The sequence below is a fragment of the Pinus tabuliformis genome, chromosome 5_1, assembly GCF_031772625.1.
Source record: "Pinus tabuliformis cultivar Carrire ecotype Pingquan chromosome 5_1, CPIR1, whole genome shotgun sequence".
NCBI classification, from domain to species: Eukaryota; Viridiplantae; Streptophyta; class Pinopsida; order Pinales; family Pinaceae; genus Pinus; species Pinus tabuliformis.
In genome coordinates, this window is record NC_142305.1 from 158,232,668 (window position 1) to 158,248,336 (window position 15,669).

Sequence of the window (15,669 nt, forward strand, 5' to 3'; positions counted from 1 at the left end):
ACAAGGCAACTACAGGCGGCCTACAGGAGGAGGTCGAGAGAAGTTTTCACTGCTTTTAGGGTGTAAGAGTGGGTGTAAAAGGTAGATGAAGGTTAGAATGAGGTATTAGGGCACCTAGGGTATACCAAGAATCACTAGGAGAGAGAAAGGTGAATGGGTTTGCTCAAGGAGAGAGGAAGAAGTTCTATGGAAAATGTAGGAAACTAAGGCAGAATTGAGGGGAGACTTGGGTGACATGTAGGGAATGGATAAGATGGAAGATGGGATGGCTGATAGGATGGCCTACTGCTAGAAGAGATATGCTGCATAAAAAAATTGACAGTCAACCAAGGAAATCAAGCAAGCAATTAAATGAGTGCATCTAGGAAAACAGAGTTTTGCATCAAAATAATCTAAACTATGATATATGAAAGGAAATGCTGAGAAATACTGCAATAAGGGAAAGCATGAAATACGACTATTGCAAATAAAGAAGTGAGCATGATGGAGAAGATATAAAGCAAAGCAGAACTAGACTATTAACCTACTAAAAAGATGTAAACACTAGAAGTCCTATGAAGGAGGAAAATCTGTGTTTTTGGGGCAGCAAGAGGGTCTTTGCCTCAAATAATGGTCCCAAAGGGAGGAAGAGAGGATAAGGCACTCTTGTTAGCCTTTTGAATCTTCTTTTTATCATTTCTTGACCTACTATAAAAAGCACAAATGGAAGCAAACTACTGAATCATCAAAAGCAACCTATTCTTAACCATAAAAGAAATACATCTGACAGCAACCTAATCTACAAATTGAAATAAAACATACAAATAAAAGTGAAGAGGAGCTTGGATGCTTGGATTGGGCCCTAACCCAAGAGATTTAGCCCTCTGAGGTAACTCAATGCTAGCTCAAAGGGGATTCCGTCTTTATTTCCAAAACAATAGCTGGAATACGTGAAACTGTCAGAAAATAATAAGCTCGAAGTTGGAGCAGAGTTTACATAAGAAGGAAATGCAACAAAAATTCGAACCTAGTGAGGGCCTAGGAATCTCTACTTATACAAATGAAGCTACCAACATCTTCCTTAAAATCATGGAGGCTTGGCTCCCAAAACTCGAGATAATCATCAATCATCCTCCACTTGCTCGGTTGCCTTCTTAGTGCATGATTCGGCTGTTTGTACTCCGAGCTGAATGAATGGGAATTCAAAGTGAGGGGTAGTAAATGAGTGGCATTCCCTCCTATAAGTCCTCTCCTTTGTCCACTTTGAGTTATTTCTACCATTTTTCCACTAGATCCTTGACTTTGACCTCAAAATTCATCAATAAATTGCATTAAACACATGTTAAACCACATGGCATCATAACTAACTCAACTCACTCCATAATAATAAATATAATTAGAAAATCATACAATAAGCTAAGAGAATGGTTGATTTGACTAGGTTAGGACGTAAAATGAGCCCATATAATTACCCATTTATGAGGTTCATCATCACCCGCCTACTAAATGTGTTGTTCATCCTCTGAGCAACTTAGTCCATCTCCTCATCTTTATGGCCCTGGTGGCCTCCCTAGCATCCCAAGCTTCTGATGCGGTTCGCTCTTCCTTGTCATAAAATCCTGCCTTCCTATCTATCTCTTCCCACTGCTCCTCCTCCTCTTCTTCTTCTCTTCTGCCTTCCATCATGCCTAACAGCAATGGGGGACTCAGTTGGAGGCCAATCCAGTTGACCTTCAGCCTTTGCATGGAGCTCTTGTACATTGGCACTCTTCTTAATGCCTCCTTCATCCTCATGGGGGAATGATATTCACTGATCTGCAGACTATGTGGTAAGCTGTTCCATCTCCTCATGCATGCATGCACACAGTCATCCCCAAGTAGCCTTTACATATCCTCAAAGTGTGAAATGGCTTGGGCTTGATATTATATCTAGGGGAAATCTGAGGATTATTGGCAAGCAGGTTGTGTGTGCTGATGAGTGCCATGCAATCTAATGGCTTAGCTCTTATCATTAATGGCTCATTCTGCTCTTTTATCATCAATCTTCTTATTTTTGTTGCCCTCAACTCTTCAAGGTTCATCGATGTGGCCATGGCCATTAGTTGCAGGTCCCCTAGCCAGCATTAGGGTCCCACACATTCATGTCTGTGAGGGCCATGTTATGTAGGTAGAATTCTTCCATCTTTGCATTATCCTCTAATGTGCTATGGTCACACAGATCCATAGACTACCTGTAATCTTGGAAAGACATTGTGCCTCTTTGTGCCAAAGTCTTTATTTGGAATTATAACCATTGGACCTTGAGATAGAGGCCATAGGATTTTGCTGATGTTCTACATTCCAATGCCTCCATGGATAAGCTAGCCATGCATGCCAGTTGGGTCTCTTTCTCTTGCAACTGCCTCCTTAGCAACTCATTTTTAGTTTCAAGGTGGCTTCTTGTAATTGCTTCCCTGTGTTTGATAGCACTCAACTCTCTACCCATTTCTCTGAGTTTTTTTTCCATATGGCCAATATCCTCAACTCATTTGGATTTGGCTATTTGCATCCTCCTATGTGTTCTTATTCTCTCTTTCTCTAATTCAAAGAATAGTGGAATTGCAAATTTTTGTGGAATTATCCTTCCTCCCTCCAGTGGATTGTAGTAGGAGGCAAGACTAGGCTGGGGATCAGGTTCTTGTAGCTTTGTTTCTTCCTTCTTTACCTGTGGATATCCTTCCATCCTTTCCTCAAGATTTTGTGTCTCTTGTAGTTTTGACAATGTCTCCTATAGAACTGTCTTAGCCTCCTATATGACTGTTTTTGGGTCCTGTAGTTCTACCTTTTCTTTCCATGTGGGAGATATAGGAGTCCCCCTTTCATATGTGATAGGTGCCTTGGAAGGGGATTCTTTCCCTTTAGCAGACGGTGAATCTTCAATTGTAATTGGCACTTTTGAAGAGGGTTGAGGTTTGCCTGTTTTGATTCCTGTGCTCTTCCTATCCCTGAAATACATGGAGGCCTACCTTTTCCTCTTTTTCTTTGGCTTGATTGGTGTACTAATGGTAGTGAGGGCAGCTACTACATCCCTTTCAGAGTCTCAATGGAACCTTCTCCTTCTTCTGCCTTTTTTGCCTCTTTTTCTCCTCCTTTTGTCTCTTTTTCTGTCTCTTTTTGCTCTGTTTCTTTCTGCTCTCTTTCTTCAGATTTCTCCTCCTCTATGTTAGTTTATTCCTCTTTCCTTTCTTGTTCTACTAAGTCACCAGTGGCTTGATCCAGATTTAAACAGGAACGCAACAAATTACAGAGATAACCATAACACAGATATGTAGTAGAAATAATACTTCATTTCATTAAAATACTGAAATATGTTTACAAATAACAATGGAAATAAACCACCTAGGGCGATGGTAGCTTATCTCTGAGAAGAGATGCAGTGGCTACATGCCTCTGAACTATATTACAATGAGGCTCGAAGGCCTATTTATTGTTGAGAAAAAATGGAAAACCCTTCACATTCCAAAACCTAACCCTAGAAGATGAAATGCCAAATTGTGGGCCCCGTTTCTGGGTAAGTTGGTACATCAATTTCCTGGGGTCGTGAATTGGTCATATTATCTCCGTTTGACGCATGATAGCCCATTGGAAAGATCTCTCTGAGGACTACGATGAAAAAGATGATCTTTTGACAAAAAAATCGCTAGAGGTAGATTTCCCAAAAAACGTCGTTTAGGACCTCAAAACGGCTCCGGAAGTTCACGACCCAAAAAACTGCTAAAAATGGTAAGTTGTGCTACAATTAGAGAAACTGAAAATGCTGAGAGAAACAATGGTGGGGTCTAGTTGGACTTGGCAGGTGGCCACCAACATCCACCTGGATCATTCCTCCCCCCTTAGGAAGCAATGGTCCCCATTGCGTTGAGTTCCTCCACGAGATGAGGAAACTTTTGCTGAACTTGGTCCCTGGTGAGCCTCTTGCCCTGGTGAAGGAGTTGGCCTACCTTGACAACTCGATACAGTTGGATATTCTGTTGGCGAGTGTTCTCGATTTGTGTATCCATGATCAGATCAGTTGCATCTTTTTCCATGCAATCTGGGTTTAATTCTGTGGGTGTGAGCTGTTCTGTAATGTCGAATGTGTCTAGCAATGGTGGAAAGTATGTCCGAAGGTGGTCCACATTGAACACTAGGTGCAGACCAAGGAGTGGGGGAATGCTAAGCTCAAATGCATTGTCTCCCACAACCTTAGTAATGGTGTAAGGACCATATCAGAGTGGTCTCAGTTTCCGATAGGCTCCAGTAAGGCGTTCCTTTTGCAAATGCAAGAAGACTTTGTCGCCCACCTGAAACTTGTGTGGCACCCGATGTTGGTCATGTCGCTGCTTGTACTTGGCATTTGATTTCTCCAAGATGTCATGGACCTGCTAGTGAATATGTTGGATGTGCTCAATGAAGCTAGTTGCCTTATCTGTTTCGGACTAGTCATGAGCCGAATCTATGTGAGTAGCTGCAAGTGGTATGGCCACATCAATGGGCCATAGTGGCTGGAATCCCAAACCCACCTGGAAAGGGCTGTGGCCTGTCAAGCTGTGAAGAGCTCGGTTGTAGCTGTGCTGAACATAGGGGAGGCTATCGTCCCATGTGCATAGATGGTTTGAGTTGCACATGCATATAATGTGCACAATCATCCTATTGACAACCTCTATCTGGACATCAATTTTAGGATGGAAGGCTGTGGACTTAGTGAGTTTGGTGTCCAGCATTGACCAGAGACTGGACCAAAATGTACTGAGGAAATAACTGTCCCGATCTGAGATGATATACTGTCGGATCCCAAAGTGCACCAATACTTGTTCAAAGAAGAGTTTAGCAGTGGCTTCTGCTGTGATATTCTTCTTGCAGGCCGCCATAATGGCCATCTTTGAGAACCTGTCGACGACCACAAAAACACAGTCATTTCCATGCTTAGTGGAAGGAAGGCCTGACATGTAATCCATGGAGATGGATTCCCAAGGTCGACTAGGGGTAGGGAGCTAGGCATAGAGGCCTTGCTTCTTGATGATCAGTTTGGCAATGGCACAGGTAATACATGATCTGATGTACTTCCCAACATCTTGTCAAAGATTCGGCCAATAGAAATACTTTTGCAGTACTGCCACTGTTTTCTCGACCCCGAAATGCCTAGCAGCCCGACTGTATTGTGCTTCCCAAATCATCTTGGCACGCTCGCTTGAAGGAAAACAAAGGTGACCCAGGTGGCATAATAGGGCACCCTGTAGGTGAAAATATGGAACGGAGGTGAAAATATGGAACATGCCGACCCTCCAAGAGTGTCTGGTATGTGTGGCTAAAATCTAGGTCACTTTTGTAGAGAAGTGGCCAATCAGAAGTCTCGTGCCCACAAGAGTTAAGCATGGTGGTTAATGCCATGATCGATGGTCAACTGAGGTAATCTACAACATTATTGGTGCTACCCTTCTTATACTTGATATTCAAATGAAATTGTTGTAGGTATGTAGACCACTTCTAATGGCGATCATTCTGCAAATTCCCTTGGGTCTGTATGAATTGCAGGGGTCGGTGGTCTATGTGGATGACCGTTTCCTTCCCAAAAATGTAATGCTTCCATTGTTGGTAGGCCTACACAATGGAATACATCTCTTTATCATAAGTGGGATACTTCCGGACTGTGTCTAAAAGTGTTTCACTGTGATATGCCACTAGATGCCCGTGTTGAGTAAGGACTGCCCCAATAGCATAGTTAGAGGCATCTGTCTCGACCTCAAATGGCTGTTGTAAATCTGGTAATGGGAGCACTGGTGTCGTGCAGAGGCGATCTTTCAACTCTATGAATGCCTTCTGTTGAGATTCAAACCAAAAGAATTTTTCTTTCGCTCCTCCCTTGGTGACTTGACTCAAGGGCCAAGTAATATGAGAAAATCCCAACATGAACCTGTGGTAGAAGTCGGCAAGACCTAGAAAGATGCGGAGGTCTGTCAGAGTGGTTGGAGATGGCCAATCCCGAATGACTTGGATCTTGGCTGGATCCACATGCACCCCCTGTTCATCAATAATGTATCCCAGATACTGAACCTGGGTCATGCCAAAAGTTCATTTCTCCAAATTGGCACATAATTTGTGTTGTTGCAGTGTTTGGAGAACCCGTCGGATGTGGTGGAGGTGCTCTTCCCAACTCTGGCTGAAGATCAGAATGTCATCCAAGTATACCACTACAAATGAGTTGGTGAATAGCCACAAGATGTCATCCATTAGCCTCATGAAGGTTGCAGGAGCATTCGTCAATCCGAAAGGCATAACCAACCATTCGAAAAGGCCCTCCTTGGCTTTGAAGGCAGTCTTCCACACATCAGAGGTTTCGATTGGTACCTGGTGATATCCTGACTTCAAATCGATCTTGCTGAAATATTTCACCCCCTTTAGTTGGTTCAAGAGGTCATCAATCCTCGGGATCAGGTACCTAGACAGTGATCTTGTTCAGCGCCCGATAGTCAATACAGAGTCTCCAAGTCCCATCCTTCTTTTGTACCAACACGATCGGGCTCCCACAAGGCGATGAACTCGGACGGATGTGACCTTTCTGTAGGAGCTCCTAAATCTACCTCTTAATTTCATCGTTCTCCAGAACGAAGCTCCAATAAATGGGTCCATTGGGTAGTGGCACACTTGGGGTCAGATTGATGGAGTGCTTGACCTGACAGTGTAGAGGAACCCCTGCGGGGGAGGTGAAGATGTCCTTGTACTCCTCCACAACCTTGTCCATCTGTAGTTGTCATGCGAAGGGGCCCTGTATGGAGGCCGTGGCCACCGTCTTCTTCTTTCCTTGAGGGTGTATCATCAGGAAAACAAATTTCCCGATTTTGGAAATGAGCTTACTACATTGTTTTGCAGTAAGAAAAGAGATGGCGGTAGGCGGTGCTACCTCTGGTATCCTGTACAACTTATTTCCCAATGTAATAATAACAGCACGGGGCCTTGATTCATACACAACATGTCGCTTCCACAAGTATGGTTGTCCTAATAATACATCACAAACTTCAAGGGGAGCAATGCCACACAATACCTCATCCGTGAAGGGCTTGATGTTGTATGGAAGGTGACACTGCTAGCTCACGCGAAGATCTCGTCCTTGGGGAAGCCACCCGATGGTGTATGGTTGTGGATGTGCTGTGGTTGGTAAGCCCAGCCGCTTCATGACCTCTGTCGAAATGAGGTTCTTTTGGCTCTTGCTATCGACAATGAACTATAGCTGGGATCCCTTTACCCACATCTGGGAGTGGAAGAGACACTCCTCCTCCTCTGGATCTTCGGGTTCATTTTTCTGGATCTTGGCGGTAGTAACAGTGGCGTTGGGATCTGCATCAATGATCTGATTCCCTTTGTCATTTCCCTTGTCGGGTTCTGACTCAGAGTCGGAACATGCATCTGATTCTGAAACCTTTAGGTCAGCCACTAGTGACTTCTTGGCCCGACACTCACTTGTGTTGTGAGTGGAGCTCTTATGGAACTCACACCATTTTCCTGTGTCCTTTTTCGGCTTCGCGGCACTATTCTTTTCTTGCAGCTTCGGTGGGTTGTCTTGGGCTGCCCCACCTTGGCTTTGTCCTTTGTTCTATGGTTTAGGGGCACCTTTCCCTTGCTTTGGATTCACAGATCCAAAGTTTCACTTCTTTTGTTTAAACTTCTGCTCGACCTTGACGGCATATCGGTATGTTGTTCCATGCGAGGAGATGTTCAGGAGTTGTATTTCTTCCTGGATGTACTTGTGCAGGCAGCCACAGTATTTGAGTATCAAATGCTGCTCTGAATCCTTGATACCCAACTTTTTGTGAAGGGTATGGAAAAGATTGGTGAACTCCAGCACGTCTTGGTCCCTTCCCTGCCGCAGCATGGTCCACTTTATGTATTCATCCTCATAACTTCCAACAGGGTAGTACTGCTCCTTGATGGCATCCAAAAATGAATTCCAGGTGGGTGCAGCTGAAATAAGTGAGCCGATAGTTTCATCCTTCTGCTCACAGTAGGTTTCTCACCAGTCCTTGACGTGGAAGGTTGCTTTGAGAAGAGCGAAAACAATCTTTTCTCGACTCCAAAATTCATGAACAGAAAAATAACCCTCTAGTAGATTTAACCATTTATATACGACATATGCATCTATCTGACCCTCGAATATGGGGATTTCAAAATTAACTTGTACCTTAAAGGGCGTGGCGTTTCCAGAGTAGCTGCTGGAAGCCGACGCATCGCCTCTGGGTAGCCGCTGAAGGATCTGGGCAAAGTTGTCCATCATCGCGTTCCGTTGTCGCTCAAGGGCTTCTTCGAGCAAGATTTTGATAGGATCTCCTGCCCCCTCATTTTTCTTCTCATCTTCCATGGGGTCATCGGGATTTGTGAGGCTGGTCTTGCAAAGGTTCGACCAGTTCAAGCCCTTACTCCTTATATCCCAACCTCGTTGGGGACATGCAAAGAAAAACAAAGAAAAAGAAGACCACTCTGATACCACTGATCCAGATTTAAACAGGAACGCAACAAATTACAGAGATAACCATAACATAGATATGCAGTGGAAATAATACTTCATTTCATTAAAATACTAAAATATGTTTACAAACAGCAAAGGAAATAAACCAGCTAGGGCGATGGTAGCTTATCTCTGAGAAGAGATGTGGTGGCTACATGCCTCTGAACTCTGTTACAATGAGGCTCAAAGGCCTATTTATTGTTGAGAAACAATGGAAAACCCTTCACATTCCAAAACCTAACCCTAGAAGATGAAACGCCAAATTGTGGGCCCTGTTTCTGGGTAAGTTGGTACATCAACTTCCCGGGGTCGCAAATTGGTCATATTATCTCCATTTGACACGCATGATAGCCCATTGGAAAGATCTCTCCGAGGATTACGACGGAGAGGATGATTCTTTGATAGAAGAATTGCTAGTGGTAGATTTCCCAAAAAATGTCACTTAGAGCCTCAAAACGGCTCTGGAAGTTCACGACCTGAAAAGCTGCTAAAAATAGTAAGTTGTGCTACAATTAAGGAAACTGAAAATGCTGAGAGAAACAATGGTGGGGGTCTAGGTGGACTTGGCAGGTGGCCACCAACATCCACCTGGATCATGGCTTCACCTTCTCCCACTTGTTTCTCTTCCTTCTCACTGCCAGCAGGATTGATATCATAAGTTAGAGCCTTTATGTCATCCTCAACTGTCATGTTTCGGACAACTTCCCATGCTATAGGGAGTGTAAATGTATGGAGGGCTTCTTCCACTAGGATTTTGATTAATCCATGTTGAGCTAGATGCTCTGAATTCCCTACTTGAACTTTAGTGCTGGAGTCAATGAGGGACTACAGGAGGAAGTAGGTGATGCTGAGGTTCTGAGGTGCTGGAGTGTCCATGCCATACCTTAATTCATGAAGGATTCTAAAGTGATAACCATAACAATGTTGTACCTCCCTCACAGGAAATGTATTTGATTATTTGGTAGCTAACCTCATCAAAAGGATATGGTATGCTAGCCCTTATAATGCCATTTTTATCCTCTATGGGGGTTTCATTGTTTCGGAAAAAAAATTCTTAGCCGCCTCGCCATTTGGTTTCTCATCCTTACTCCAAGGCAGCCCAAGAGGAAGGGTAGTGACCCTACTGATAAATTCAGGGGTTATCTCCATGGAAAGACCTCTGAAGGTGACAGTGGCATGGTTTCCTGTGTGGGGTACCAGAGAGAGCAAACTCTTGGGTAATCTCCTGATCAAACCCTTGAAATTTCTCAAAGAAATTCATCCAATTTGCCCTGGTGAAGATGTCCACCACTTGTGGATGTGCATGGAGCCTAGTGGAGTTAGTGGGCTCCTTTCTCATAAACCGTCCTATCATTTTGTTTATACTTTTTTTTGGGAAACCAAATGTGGATATGGAGACAACAATTTTTTAGAAAAACAGAGAAATAGAGGAGACTGTGTTTTTATTTTTATTTTTATTTTTTATTTTTATTTTTTATTTTTACTTACATAAGCAGAATTTTTTTATGTATTTTCTCCTCCTAAAGACTTTATTTCTTCCTCAAATTGAACCCACTTCTTGCATATATTGATATTCAATGGGGGCATGTATGGAACCTACCTCCTCAAACCGAAAATTGTGCTAAAATTCATGTTTTCTCCCTTCAAAACAACTCACTACCCCTCCTGTAGAAACCTGATGTCCCTCCCATAGAATTCCTGTAGGTGCTTCTATAGAACGTGTAAGTGCTCCTGTAGAAAATGTCGAGAGTAGGAATATGGGAGAGATCAATGGAGGATGATGGTTACGAGGCTGTGGGGGCACAAGGAGACTACTGTAGCTGAGTTACGAGGAGAGAATGAAGGAAAGGGTGGTGAGAGTGCTCGGGGAGGAGTAATTATTACCCTTTATGGATATTTCCAGTGATGGGGGGTGAGCTCGAAAAGTATACGTTGGCCATATTTAGACCGTTGGTCCCAACCTACCTTATCATCATGGACCCTCCTCATAATCATCCCTCATGATTGCATCAGATTTGACACTTCCTCCACTACCTGTCCTTGACATCTTTTTCTTGAGTTGGTTGTGCGCACGTGTGGGTGACATCTTAGATGAGTGGAGTCAACTAAATGAAGGTGGCCAAGTTAACTGGCCACCTTTCCCATGTTCAACCTCAACCATCTTTCTACTTTTTCATGACCTCTTATTACACAAATGAAAATAGAGGATCGGGTTAGTTACTTACCTATGATCCGAATGTATTTGTTGTGAGGTGCTATGGCTTTCTCTCTGATGCATGCCTTTATTTATTTTTATGCATGCTGTCTACTTGCTGATGTGTGGCTGTGTCTTGTGTGGGTTCTTCTCTGGCTGGATCTAAGCTTTAGGTGCCTTCTCAACCTTTACGTGTGCATTCTCCTACTGTTCGTGCTAGGTTTTAATCGGATTAGCTGCTACATGAGTTCCTACAGGAGCTCATGTAGTTGTTTCTCCCCTTCAAACTTCAGCTTCTTTCTATGCTTGGAGCTTTAAAGAGGATGCTAGAGATGTAGATAGATATGGAGAGGTAATATGTAGGCTTTAGGTGAGGTGGATGGTGTTGCTTCCTCTCTTATTTTTTGTTTTTTTTTTTTCTTTTCCTGAAAAACTGTTTTTTCCTGTGTTTTCTTGGACAAGAAGAAGAATGATGCTTGGGGTCTGATGCAGACTTGGAAATGATGGCAAGGAGGTTTGAAGACTGTAGGAGGGTTTATAGGTTCCTCATGAAGCTTCCTTATCCCTCAAACTGCCTTTTATATCCATTTCTGGCTCTCTATAATTCCTACAAGAGCCTCCTGTAGAAAAAACAAAGCCTCCTATAGAAAACATAGTTTTTGAAAAAGAAGCACAATGGGGTGAAAGAAATGCCAAAAATGATGGAGAAAAGTGTGGGAATGTAGGATAGGTACTGGTGTGGATGTCAGGGCTCCCTTGACACCTTCTTCTACTTCCTTTAATCCTCCTGTAACCTACAATGCAAATGAAAATTCACTTTTCTTTTTCTCTTCTCTTTTTTTGAAAACAACTAGGACGCCTTAGGGAGGTTTTCACCGTAATTGCCTGCCCTAGGCACCTCCAAGGGATGTTTTCAGCCAGGGATCTTATTTTTTATCTTCCTTTTTTTTTTTGACATCACTGGGCCACCTCAGAAGAGGTTTTCAACCCAATGATGGGATTCAAGCACCTCATGCAGGTTTTCACTTGAGTCCTTATTTTTTTTTTCTTTTTCTTTTTCTTTAGTTAGTGGGTGAAGTGGAGGCTAAGACATGCTCCACTACCATCACTGTCTTATTCAAATCTTAAATGGACTCTCGCTTGAAGAGGGGTTCCTTGTAGACTTTCAACCAGTGTCCACTAACAAGCATGGGGATGGCTTCATCATCAATGGTTCTGATCAGAACTGAACCATTGTCATTGCATTTCTCCACAGTGTAGCGTCCCAACCATCTTGTCCTTAGCTTGCCTTTGAAATATTTGTATCTTGAATCATAGACTAGTGCCCAATATCCCTCTTGGAATTTCTTCTCCTTGATATTTTTGTCATGCCATATCTTTCTCTGAAGCTGAACTACCTCTGTATGGAGAAGGGCCTACAATCTATGTTCATCCAATCCATTGAGTTAAAGTAATCTTTCTTTCTATGCATGGCTGAGGTCTAGGTCTAGCTAAGCTGCCATCCTTAGGGTATTGAATTCAAATTCTATTGACAACAAAGCCTTCTTCCCATAGACAAACTCATAAGGTGTGAACCCTGTGGCGATCTTCCATGTTGTGTTGTAGGTCCAAGTGGCCTCAACTAATATGTCCGCCGAGTCTTTTCTACTACTACTCACTACCTTTGTCAGGATCCCTTCTAATGCTATGCTAGTGACCTCCACCTACCCATTTGCTTGTGGATGGTAAGGGGTCGAAGTCTTGTGCTTGATTCCATAGTGTATGAATAGGTATTCAATCAAATTGGAAGTGAATTGACTACCTTGATCTATGACCAACTCTCTTGGATACCCGAACTTGTAAAATATTTTTCTCTCAAAAACTCAGCTACTTTTTCCTTTGTCACTACTTTAATTACTTTTGTTTTTGCCCACTTTGTCAGGTAATCGGTGCACACAATATTGTATTGTTTCTGCTTTGAAGGAGGGTTGATAGGACCCACAAATTCCATGCCCCACTTCTCAAATGGCTCAAAGATCACTTGAGGTTGCATTGGCATCTCATCCTTTGGAGTATGTTTCCCCATCCTCTGACACCAATCACACTGGCTGGTATCTCTCCTCACATCCTGATGAAGAGTGGGCTAGTAGTAGCCTGCTTGCAATATCTTGAAGGCAGTTCTTTCTGCTACAAAATGACATCTAAAGACCTGTTATGATAGGTTAGGGGGATGTCAAATACTTCCTCCTTCCTGACACATCTTCTCAAGATCTGATCTGGGCCAAGTTTGAAGAGATTGCCCCCAATCCAGGTGAAAGGGGCACTTTTCCTTACTATCTTTCTCTTCTCTTTTGAGGATAGGTGTGGTGGGAATTGTGCTGAAACCGAGTATTTTGCTATATCAACAAACCATGGAGAGAGTACTTAGACAGCAAACTGATGTTCATTTGGCATTTGGTCATCCACCAATCCTTATTCACCTGCAGGCAAATTTACTCTAGACAAAAAGTCAGCAACATTTTATTTACTTGGCCTATCAATAATGGTCAAATCAAACTGTTGCAATAAAAGCATCCATCTAATAATGCGAGCATTTACATCTAGTTTGTTCATTAAATATCTAATTGCAGCATGATCAGTGTGCACAAAGGTTTCATAGCCTGTGATATAATGTCTGAATTTGTTTAAGAAATGCATGACAACTAGGATTTTCTTCTCGGTCACTGTATAGTTTAACTCTACCTTTGACAAGTTTTTTCTTATAAAGTATATGGCATAAGGTAACTTTTCATCAATTTGTCCTAAGGATGCTCCTATTTCTTTTTTTGAGGCATCTGTGTGAATGTGGAAAGGTAGGGCCCAGTTTAGGCCTCTCAGAATTGGGGTAGTCATGATCTTGCTCTTCAAGGTATTTAGGGCTTCTTGATAGTTTTCCAACCATATGAATTCGACATCTTTGCCTAAGAGGCCAAACAAAGGAGAGGCTAGCTTGCTGAAATCTTTAATGAATCTCCTGTAATACCCAGCTAAGCCTAGGAAACTTCTAACATCTCTCACCTTTTGAGGAGGTGGGACCCTTTGGATGATGGCAAGTTTGTTGGGTTCCACCTATAGTCCTTGTTGAGATATTGCATGACCTAGCACAAACCCTTCATTCATAAAAAATTCACATTTTTCAAGACTAAGGGATAGGTTCATCTCAAAACACTTGTCTAGAACTTTTCTTAGGTTAGATAAAGCATCCTGAAAGTTAGAGCCATAAGGAGAAAAGTCATCCATGTATATCTCTATTGCATCATGAACTAATTCAAAAAATATTCTCAATACTGCTCTTTGGAAAGTGGCTGGAGCATTGCACAAACCAAAAGGAAGGACTCGGTATGCAAAAGTTCCCCAAGGACAAGTGAAGGTGGTCTTATCTTGGTCTTCTGGGCTGATTTGAATCTGATTGTACCCGTTGAACCCATCTAGGAAAGAGAAAAGTGTTTTCCCTGCGAGGCTGTTTAACACTTGATCTATGAAAGGTAAAGGAAAATGGTCCTTTTTAGAGGCTTTGTTCAATTCCTGATAGTCAACACAGATTCTCCACTTACCATTTTTCTTTGGCACTAGCACCAAAGGAGAGACCCATTCACTGTCAGAGATGGGATATATGAATCCTGCATCAAGAAATTTCTGCAGTTCTTCCATAACAATATCTTTAAGTGCTAGATTCATCCTCCTTTGAGGCTACCTGACTGGCTTGCAATCCTCCTTGATGTATATATATGATGGGTACATACTGAAGGGTGCACTCCCTTCATCTCCTTATAACTCTAGGCGAAGGCATCTAGCTGTTTTCTCAGCAGGCTACACAGTTTCTATTCTTGGGAAATGGATAGGGATGGATTGATTTTCAAGGTTCTTTCTGGGCCAAACTCTATATTCCTAACACGGAGAGAAGTGGAGTTGGCCACACAGAGATCAATTGAGGGGTTGTTTTGGGTTTCTTTACTATGTCCTCTAATGGTGATACAATGGGAGGTGGATTCTGAATCAAATTTTCAGTCATATCATCCTCATCTTGTTGTTTCCCCCCATGGTGATTTATAATGCACAAAGCAGTGCAAAATAGACTTCATCCACATCTTCCTCCTCCAACCAGAGAGGTAGCTCATGTTCTAGCAAGGGTTAGGCAAGAGGATATAGGATTAACTGCTTGGACATGTGCCCATTCTTTAAGGTCATGTTCCCAGCTCAACAGTTGATGTAGGCATCGAAGGTAGCCAACCAGGGTCTTCCTAGAATGAGAGGATACCCAATGAGCTTTGCCTTTGGTAGGTCAAATAATAAATCAATAGGGTAATCCCATGAATCAATAGAGACCATCACATTTTCCACAATCCCCTCAGCGGTCACGATGGAGCGATTTGCTAGCTATAGCACAGTCATGGTCTTCCTCAAGGATCCCTAGAGGTTACGTTTGAGCATTGTGTCCTTTTTCATCACATTAATGGCAGCTCCTAGATCAATCAAGGTGTGTGGGATCATGGTGCCATTGATGTGGACATCAACTACTGGGCTTCCAGGGTCTAGATATTTTGGACAGATTACCTACCCTAACATCAGGTCGGACAGTTGCCCTACGACATTGACGGTTGGGGAATCTCTCTTACTCCTTCCTGGATGCCTAAAGCACTTCTCTTTGATCAACCTATCGTAGATAGGCACATCTTTTATGGCTTGGAGAAGTGGTATCTTCACACATAAATGTTTCAATTCTCCCAAGAGTTTAGTTTCTTTTGGGGTAGGCTAGACTGTCATGGATGGTCTCTTGGGAAAGGGTGGAATTGCTTTTGGTTCACTTTCCTCTTTATCTTCCTCAACCTCCCTGGGTGGAGGTTGGCTATCTCGGGGAACTTTCCTGGATCGCAAGTTAATTTCCTGAATCTCCATAGCATAAGTTGGCATGATGGTTCCCCACTATACACTTGTTGAGCCTATCTGTTGTTCGGGTTCA